This window comes from Ostrea edulis, chromosome 1 (genome assembly GCF_947568905.1).
Source record: "Ostrea edulis chromosome 1, xbOstEdul1.1, whole genome shotgun sequence".
Taxonomy (NCBI): domain Eukaryota; kingdom Metazoa; phylum Mollusca; class Bivalvia; order Ostreida; family Ostreidae; genus Ostrea; species Ostrea edulis.
In genome coordinates, this window is record NC_079164.1 from 56,515,899 (window position 1) to 56,525,111 (window position 9,213).

Genomic DNA, 9,213 nt, shown 5'->3' on the forward strand with positions numbered 1-9,213 from the left:
CCTTGTGATAATGGGTCATAGGTGCTGTTTGATTTTTGGGGCATCATGGAGACAGGCGCTTCTGTTGCCTCGATAAGTCAAACACTGGGTAGGATACTAGGTACTTAGGAACTTTGTGATCAGGGGTCACAAGTGATGCTTGAATTTTGGGGCATCATGGGGACAGGGGCCCCTGTTGTCTCAATTAGTCAAGTACGGTTTTGACAGGATTGTTGAATGTCTGCATGGTGCCACATAGATAGTTTAAACAATGTTGGTTGGCGAGACAGAGGTTAATGAATAAGATATATGTATATACTTTATACATTTACATTTTAGAATTTGAATTGTGTTGAGCATGTTTGTAAAGGTATTACAAATATATTGTAGTAAAAGAATTTATTTTTGACAAAGTGTACGGTTATGGGTACAGTCAAGATATATACTGCATATCAGATGAGTTGCAGAATATGGTAAATGAATGTACATACATGTATATATGCCTAGGTGATCAAGTTTGGTAAAAAAAAAAATCAAGTCTATGTCAACACAGGTGTGGATGGGGGGTATTGTGCCAAGGAGTGTCACAATTTAGGGGGTGTTAAGTTCCCCATCTTTCGTGGGCCATATAATTGTGGATATTAAATGTATATTGATTGTGATGTTTCATCATGTACCGTGTATCTTGTTTATTATTGGTTGTATTTACCATTGCATATTACCTGTCATTTACATTAATAAATGACATTTTTCACATCAACAAGATTTTGTCTTTCAGACCCACCAAACTAGCACACACTGTGTTGACAAAAAATAGAGTTTATGAAATAAACTAATTTTTGGCAAACTGTAGGTTTGTATATCTTATTAGAGTTATCTCTCTTGTACTGTTCATGTTTAGCGCAAGGGGAGGTAATTTTGGTTGTTGAGTTACGCAACTTTGCATATAGAGGGCGCATTCTAGAAATTTCTAAAATTAATGGCTGGAGAAGTCCAGAGTAAACAAATTTTCCCCACCTCCCATCCTGATGCATAATTTGTTAATTTAGGGGAAAAGGAGGGGGGGGGGGTAGATATACGAATAGTCTAGTTGACAGTTGATCGATGAAACTTGAAGATGATGTTGAAGCTAGTTAATATTTGATATGAGGGGTGTTAAGTTCCCCATTTTGGTGGGCCATATAATTGTGGATATTAAATGTATATTGATTGTGATGTTTCATCATGTATATCTTGTTTATTATTGGTTGTATTTACCATTGCATATTACCTGTCATTTACATTAATAAATGACATTTTTCACATCAACAAGATTTTGTCATTTAGACCCACCAAACTAGCACACACTGTGTTGACAAAAATGTACAATTTGATATAATACTGATCAAAAATCGTTTTTCGTGAAATTCAATATTAACAGAAAAAAATATATTATACATGATTAAGAAAAATAATAATACGGTAATAAGTAGTGCTCATTGTAACGGTATTCCTTGCAGATGTTCCAATACAGCTCCTCTATGCAAGGTGAAGATAACGAACAGTGATCAATCTCATAACCTATGTTACCCCATTCCATACCAGCTTCAATGATTTTATTTGTAAATATATCTACATTTTTCCCAAAGTATTTATCGAAAAATAACATCGGTATAATTTCAGTGCATGTGCAAGCACATATTTTCTAGATTTCTCATTTATATCTTCTTAAAGAGACTCACAATAAATTTCTATGTGTTAAGTCTCAAAGATTTACATTGAGAAATGAACTGTGAGAGATGCATCCATTGAAGTATAAGCCTATATCCATTTAAGTATTAGCCAATCAGAATTCAGCACATGTACATACATGTTCTTCTGTTAAGTTTTGATAGTACCATACTGTGGGAACACATAATACCAATCTTGCAATCAAAGTTGCTGTTTTAAAGAAATTTATTATATTTCAAATTGTAGAACCTCATGATATATGCCTATATTTTAAATTTCAAAGCATATTTTTAAGAAAAGAAAAAGAAGAAAGAAAGATTTTTTTTGTCAGCCTATCAGAGTGAAGCGCAAGTGCATCCCGGGCTTTCTTGCTAATTCAACCACATAGTCTTGTTTCCACTACTAATGTATGTCAATATTCTGGGTTTCAAAGCATTTTTTAAAAAAATGGGAAAGTTAAAACTATTTCAATTATAGCAGTGATTTAAATCATCGCATATGCTCAAACACATTCATGCATGTGAGTGCAAAATGGCCATCATTCTGTACATCTACACAACATGCCTATTAACCCTAAAACGGTTTCATCTCAATCGGATGAGCGGTTCTATCAGAACAATTGCGGACAAAAAAAATTCGGGGAAGAAAGGAAAAAAAGAAGAAGAAACAGTATAAACATATTGTTCCCAAGCATAAAAATGGTTTGGAATGAAATTATCTGTTGAAAATCGTCCAAATCACTATGCATGGCTGTCATAAAACTGGATTGCATCAAGGGATGCCTACAGGTTGATTTATTCGCCTGAAAAGAGAAATAGGAAAACATAAATATTCACATACTTATGTTCTGCAAAACAAGGTTGGGAGCATATTAAATCTGTTTCCAATTAAGGCTTTCCCCTGGAAGGCTTAATCGTTTTATTGTCATGTCCTTTAATATACCATTTCCTAACATTATAGCTATATGGACAAACTTGCAAAATGTGGAAGGCTTACAAATGTAAGAGCTTTAAAGAATCAAAGAGGGAAATTAGTAGCTGAGAACATGCTGAGGACAGGAATGGACAAAAGCATACAGTGGGTCACAAGGACAGAATGTAGAGTTCCTTCTCAAAGCAGTCCTGAAAAGCTGTATGATGTTGATATTGCCAACATGAATTGCAATTGTCCAGCATATACTCAAGGCGGTACATGTAATGGGTTCAGGACAACTTCCAAGGACGTAGCATAGTTGAGTCTTCTCTGTAAAACAATCAATGATAGCATGAGACTTTGACTTTGAAAACTATGACCTACATGTATCACATGAAAGGTGAAGATAACGAATAGTGATCAATCTCATAACTCCTATAAGCAATACAAAATAGAGAGTTGGGCAAACACGGACCCCTGGACACACCAGAGGTGGGATAAGATGCATTAGGAGGAGTAAGCATCCCCTGTCGACCGGTCACACCCGCCGTGAGCCCTATATCCCGATCAAGTAAACGGAGTTATCCGTAGTCAAAATCAGTGTACCAATGAATCCTTTTATTGGATCTTTCCACTTTTCTGTGTTTTTCTTATGTTTATTAATTACTATCATTATTATTATAAATCTATATTTCTTTTCCCGACGGAGTGAATTTTTTGTTTCAATGCTTACAGATGAATAAATTTCAGCAATATATAAAACCAAAGAAATATGCTTTAGTGGGACCATATCGATGTCCCAACTTGTTGATTTATGGTTCTACAAAGGTTACCCGTGGTCATTATTATAATATAATGATCATATAAGGGTTACTCCTGGTCATCCATTGATGTAATGGTCATATAAGCGTTACCTCTTGTCACCTATTGATGTAATGGTCACACCAGGGTTCCCTCTGGTCACCCATTGATGTAATGGTCATGTACGGGTTACATCTGGTCACCATAGATAAAATAATCACATAAGGGTAACCTTTGGTCACCCAATGATGTAAATGTCATATAAGGGTTACCCTTGGTCACCCATTGATGTAATTGTCATAAAAGAGTTTCTTCCGGTCACCCTTTGATTTAAAGCCATAAAAGGGTTACCTCAGATCACCCAATGATGTAAATATCATATAAGGTTACCTCTGGTCACCCAATGATGTAAATGTCATATAAGAATTACCTCTGGTAACCCATTTAGTAATGGTCATACGAGCGTTACCTCTGGCCACCCACTGATATTAATGTCATATAAGGGTAACCTTTGGTCACCCATTGATGTAATGGTCATAAAAGAGTTTCTTTTGGTCACCCATTGATGTAATGGTTATATAAGGGTTTCCTTTGGTCACCCAATGATTTAGTTTAGTTTAGTTTATTTATTTAGGAATAGGCACATATACAATATAAATACAAGACAATATCACAGAGGATCACATAGTTAGTTAAATCAAAAGTTGTTGTTAAATACATAAGATAAAAAGGTAAATTTTAACAGCTATTTGACTTTAAGAGCACAGTGAGTAAATTACTGTATATGTCTATGCCAAGGATAACCCATGAAAGCCATATAGCTTATTTCCAACGGGGTCCTTCTGATCTTATAATATGACATACACAATATATTATCATTATTAGCATAATAAAACAATACAAACAAAAAGATATTGAAAGGCATTGCTTTGAAACACATAAGAATACTTATCGTACATTTCAACAGTGCTTAGTATTGAAAATTGTTGGAATAAATAACAACTGTAATAACTATGTATGAACAAGACAATGTGGATCAATAATACAAGAAATCACTACCTGCCATTTCCTTCATTTCATTGAGTAAATGTTTTTTAACTGCAGATTTGAATGAAAATCTATTGTTTATACATTTTATTTGATCAGGTAGAGAGTTCCAGTCTTTGATGCCGTTAAAATAAAAAGTTTTTGATTCCATTTTCTCAACCCTTGGTAAAAATAAATTAAGCTTACTTGATCTAGTTGATCTGGATGAACAATTTCTTCTAAAATTATTTTTTAAATAATCTGGACATTTTTCATGAAAAATATTAAAGACGTGATTCAGTCGAAGCTGTTTTACTCTAATTGCTAATGTCCAAATACTCTAGCTTTTCAAATATTTCAGCGTTGATACTACTTCTAGGGGATAAATCTAAGATAAATCTAATAACTTTGTTTTGAATAATCTGTAGTTTTTTCTTAACCACGATGTACATGCATAGTCAATTAAAGCATTACCAAGAGATTTCCTGGACAGTAGAGATAGACATGATTTATGTCTGTATAAGAATTTCAGGCGTTGATTTGCTTTTTTAATAATACCATCAACGATTTGTTCTCCACACAATACATTATCCACAATAACTCCTAAGTATTTTACACATGATTTACATTTTAATACCCTTACATTCTATAGAAAAGGAACTACTATCGATGGATTTAAGCTTGCGTTGTGGTCCAAACAAAATACTTTCAGTTTTTCTCAGATGAAGTGAGAGTTTGTTGTCTACCAACCAGTCATGGCATTTTTCTAACATTAATGATAATTTCTTAGCTAAAATGTTTGTATTAGAATGAGAGAATAAAATGGCTGTGTCATCTGCATATAATAAAACCTTACAATCAGGAGCAATACTTGCACTAAGATCATTCACATATACTAGAAATAAAAGAAGCCCAAGTAAACTGCCTTGAGGCACCCCGCATGTAACATTACATACACCAGAATTTGCATTGTTTACATCTACAATTTGTTTTATCCCAGATAAATATGATTTAAACCATTTAATGGACTTAACGCCGATGTCATTCAATTTTTGACATAGTATTTTATGATCAACTGTATCAAAAGCTTTCTGAAGGTCAAGAAGAATCATCCCAGTAAAAAGGTTTTTAGCCGATTTTGATTTGATATGATCAGTGAGATGCACTAAACAGCTGTCTGTAGAAAATGAACTTCTGAATCCTGATTGAAAGTCATATAAAATGTTATTATCAATAAGAAAACTTTCAAGTTGATTGTATATTGCTTTTTCTTAAATTTTAGACACAATGTTTAAAATGCTTACTGGCCTATTGTTTTCTGGTTTTAATCTATCACCTTTCTTGAAAAGAGGTTTAACTTTGGCAGTTTTGAGTTCTTCGGGAACTGTTTCTTCCGATATAGATGTGAATATCATATAAGGTTACCTCGGGTCACCCATTGCAGTAAAGCCATAAAAGGGTTACAACGGGTCACCCAATGATGTAAATATCATATAAGGTTACCTCTGGTCACCCAATGATGTAAATGTCATATAAGGGTCACCTCTGGTCACCCTATCATGTAATGGTCATACAAGGGCTACCTCTGGTCACCCATTAATATAAATATCATATAAGGGTTTCCTTTGGTCACCCAATGATGTAAATATCAGATAAGGTTACCTCTGGTCAACCAATGATGTAAATGTCAGATAAGGGTTACCTCTGGTCACCCGTTGATGTAATGGTCATAGAAGGGTTTCATCTGGTCACCCATTAATTTAATGCCATATAAGGGTTTCCTTTGGTCACCCAATGATATAAATGTCGTATAAGGGTTACCTCTGGTCACCCATTGATGTTAATGTCATATAAGGGTTTCCTTTGGTCACCCATTGATGTTAATGTCATATAAGGGTTACTCTGGTCACTCATTGATCTAATGGTCATATATGGGTCCAGAAGTCACCATATGAAAAGGATAAATTTAGACCTATTGTAACCTATATATTATGCAATTATGGAAAATGGTCCCCAAAATATAGAGATTGTCTGTAAAACAAACAATCAATGATTGCATGAGACTGTATGTGATACATGTAGGTCATAGTTTTCAAAGTTAAAGCTTTCTTTTAAGCAATTCATGCCATACCTTGTTCAGTTCTCCTTTTGGGACACAAACCTACAACATCAATAAACAGAGTCAGTAACATTTTATATTACAAATATAGCATGAAACTCTTATATGCCTAGAGGCTTATGGGGCCCAGAGGTCATCCAATAACAATCAAAGAGGGGACCTTGGAGCACCTATTTGTTATGCATTAATAGGACCAGAAAATATAAAGAATACCTATATCTCTTTGTCAGTTGAGTCTCTTTAACACTGGTTTTTGTCTATATGATAGCATGAGACTGTTGTAATACATGTACAAGTATGTCATACTTTTATAAAGCAAGTCAAAACTCTTTTATGAAGAACATGCCATACCTTCGCTAGCTTTCTCTTTGGATAACAATCCTACAATATCATTAAATAGAGTCAGAATAATTAACATAAAAGAGGGCATATGTATATAAAACTTTCAAATGCTTTGAAACTAATGAGGACATAGTTTAACCAATGACAAGCATCAATGGGGACCTAATGGAACCTATACCTGATGCAGTAATCGAAAATAACTTGCTACCATTACCAGAAAATATGCAAAATTCTTTTACGTTGGGATTTATCTGTATATCATAGCATAATACTGTAGCTGGTACACGTATGTCATATATGTGGTAGGCATTCAAATCTTTCCAAGCAAAATATGACATAACTTAGTTTGATCTCTGGATTACAATCCACTATCATCAGTAAACATAGGTATACTGTTTATATCACAGTAAATCTAAAAGGAAACTCTTATATGCTTAGAGGCTTAAGGGGCCCAGAGGTCACCCAATCGCAAGCTGACGAGAGGACGTCAGGTCACCGTTCAATAATGGGAATATACAGAATACTTTTACCTCTTTTTCAGTTGTGTCTTGTATACTGGGTTTTGTCTGTAAAACTAAAATTCAGTGATAGCATAAGACTGTAAGTGATACTTGTATGTAGTATTTTTCATAGGAAGTCAAAGCTTTTTATGTAAAACATGTTATAACCTTTTCCAGTTTTCCCTTTTGATTACAATAGTACAACATCAGGAAACAAAAATAGTATAATATTTATATAACAGGAAATCTAGCATGGTACTCGTACATTATAAATTAGGCTTCTGATTAACAGAAAATTAAAACGTACATAATAATAACATTGTTGCAGCATGAAAAGTTTAAGTTATTTTGCAATGTGTTGCAATATTTAAAATTCATACAAGTACTCACATTAAAATGCTCTTAAACTCCTTGTCTGCAGGTTCATTTCCTGATTCCAATTCCCTTTTCTGTCAAATGGACATGATTCAAATGAAATATTTCACATACTTTCTTTGCTTGAACATTTAAATATCAAAACTACAGCAAAATACTATTCTTAGGAAAGGGGTGAGGGCTGTACTCAGGAAGATTGATAATAAATTTTGACAAAAGTTAGGCAGTAAAAGTTAAACCATTGTGACCTTTGGGAAGAAATTAACCCTATTATAACATTTTAATACTAATTAAAAAATTAATTATACGAAAACATTTTAATGAATCAAATTAGTGAATCAGTAGATCCAAAAATCCGTGAGATACAAGACTTATACTGACTATACTAAAATACTTGCAAAGTTCATGAAGGGGTACAACTGTAAATTTATCTCTGTTTTCTATAGTAAAGCACCCCCCCCCCCCCCCCCAAACACACACACACATATCTTCGTGCTACCAACGGGCCACGTCCACAAAACAGTGAGATATCAGACTATATTAAAAGAAGAAAAAAATTGCAAAATTCATGAAGGGGCACAACTGTGGATTTATCTCTTTTTTCTATAGTAAAACATATTGGGACTCCACCCCCAAACACACCTCTACGAGCTTCTTACAGGCCTGATCTGACATATCAACCTACCTGTGCTCTTGTGTTTAAAAGTCATTCCCTCTTTCCCGGTTTCAGTCTCTGCAGCAGAAAAAAGAAAGTAGATTTACATTCTTATCTTCACTGGTAAAAGAGTTCCATAAGTGCTCATTAATACACACATTTTGGAGAACTATTTTCGGGTTACCTCAGGTCCTAGTTGAGCATACGTTTTATCCTTCTGCAACAAGCAGAATATTGTTGCGGTCCAATAATTTTTGCCTCCTGTAGGGGACTATGAATTGCTATGTAATACTCTCAGAATGCTTGTTTTACGAGAAATAACTGCATTAAATTTGGGTGCGGGATATTGGGGTCCCAATTGATAAGTATAAATGTGCATCACATCGGGATCGGCCTCCTTTCTGATATTGCCTTCAACCAGAGCAGTCGAAGAAATAATTTGAGAAGCATCTTTTTGTGATAGCCATTGTATTATGGCATCTGTTCAAAATCCCACACACCCATCCCATATGCTGGAGGTATATATTTTAAGGTTTGAATACTGGCTGCTGTTTTTTGTGTTTTTCAGATACTCGTTCCTTGCCTTAGTATATATTGGTTTTTTGTTGTGTTTTTCAGATACTCATTCCTTGCCTTAGTATACGAGAAGGTAGCTGTTTCCTGTTGTGTAACGTGTGCCGAATACACAAATCTATTTATAGCGAGTTCAATTGACACACTTACAACAACACCAGAAAAAACGATTTGAAACTTTTACAAATTTTAATTCTACAAAATTAGTCATAAATATATAA

The 9,213-nt window shown here is 34.2% G+C and overlaps 1 long non-coding RNA gene across 2 annotated transcripts; it reads right to left on the minus strand.

Moving 5' to 3' along the window:
- Window positions 1-1,196: 1,196 nt before the first annotated feature.
- On the minus strand, window positions 1,197-8,557 carry LOC125664705 (uncharacterized). Of its 2 annotated transcripts, XR_007366036.2 has the most exons (7): window positions 8,450-8,557; window positions 7,780-7,838; window positions 7,420-7,463; window positions 6,899-6,928; window positions 6,560-6,589; window positions 2,766-2,931; window positions 1,197-2,491 (listed from the first exon to the last, which is right to left on the minus strand). It is a non-coding gene; the product is annotated as an uncharacterized LOC125664705 (long non-coding RNA). The 2 variants fall into 2 exon arrangements; XR_007366037.2 differs by lacking the exon at window positions 2,766-2,931 and having other exon boundaries at window positions 8,450-8,553.
- Between the last annotated feature and the right edge of the window lie 656 nt (window positions 8,558-9,213).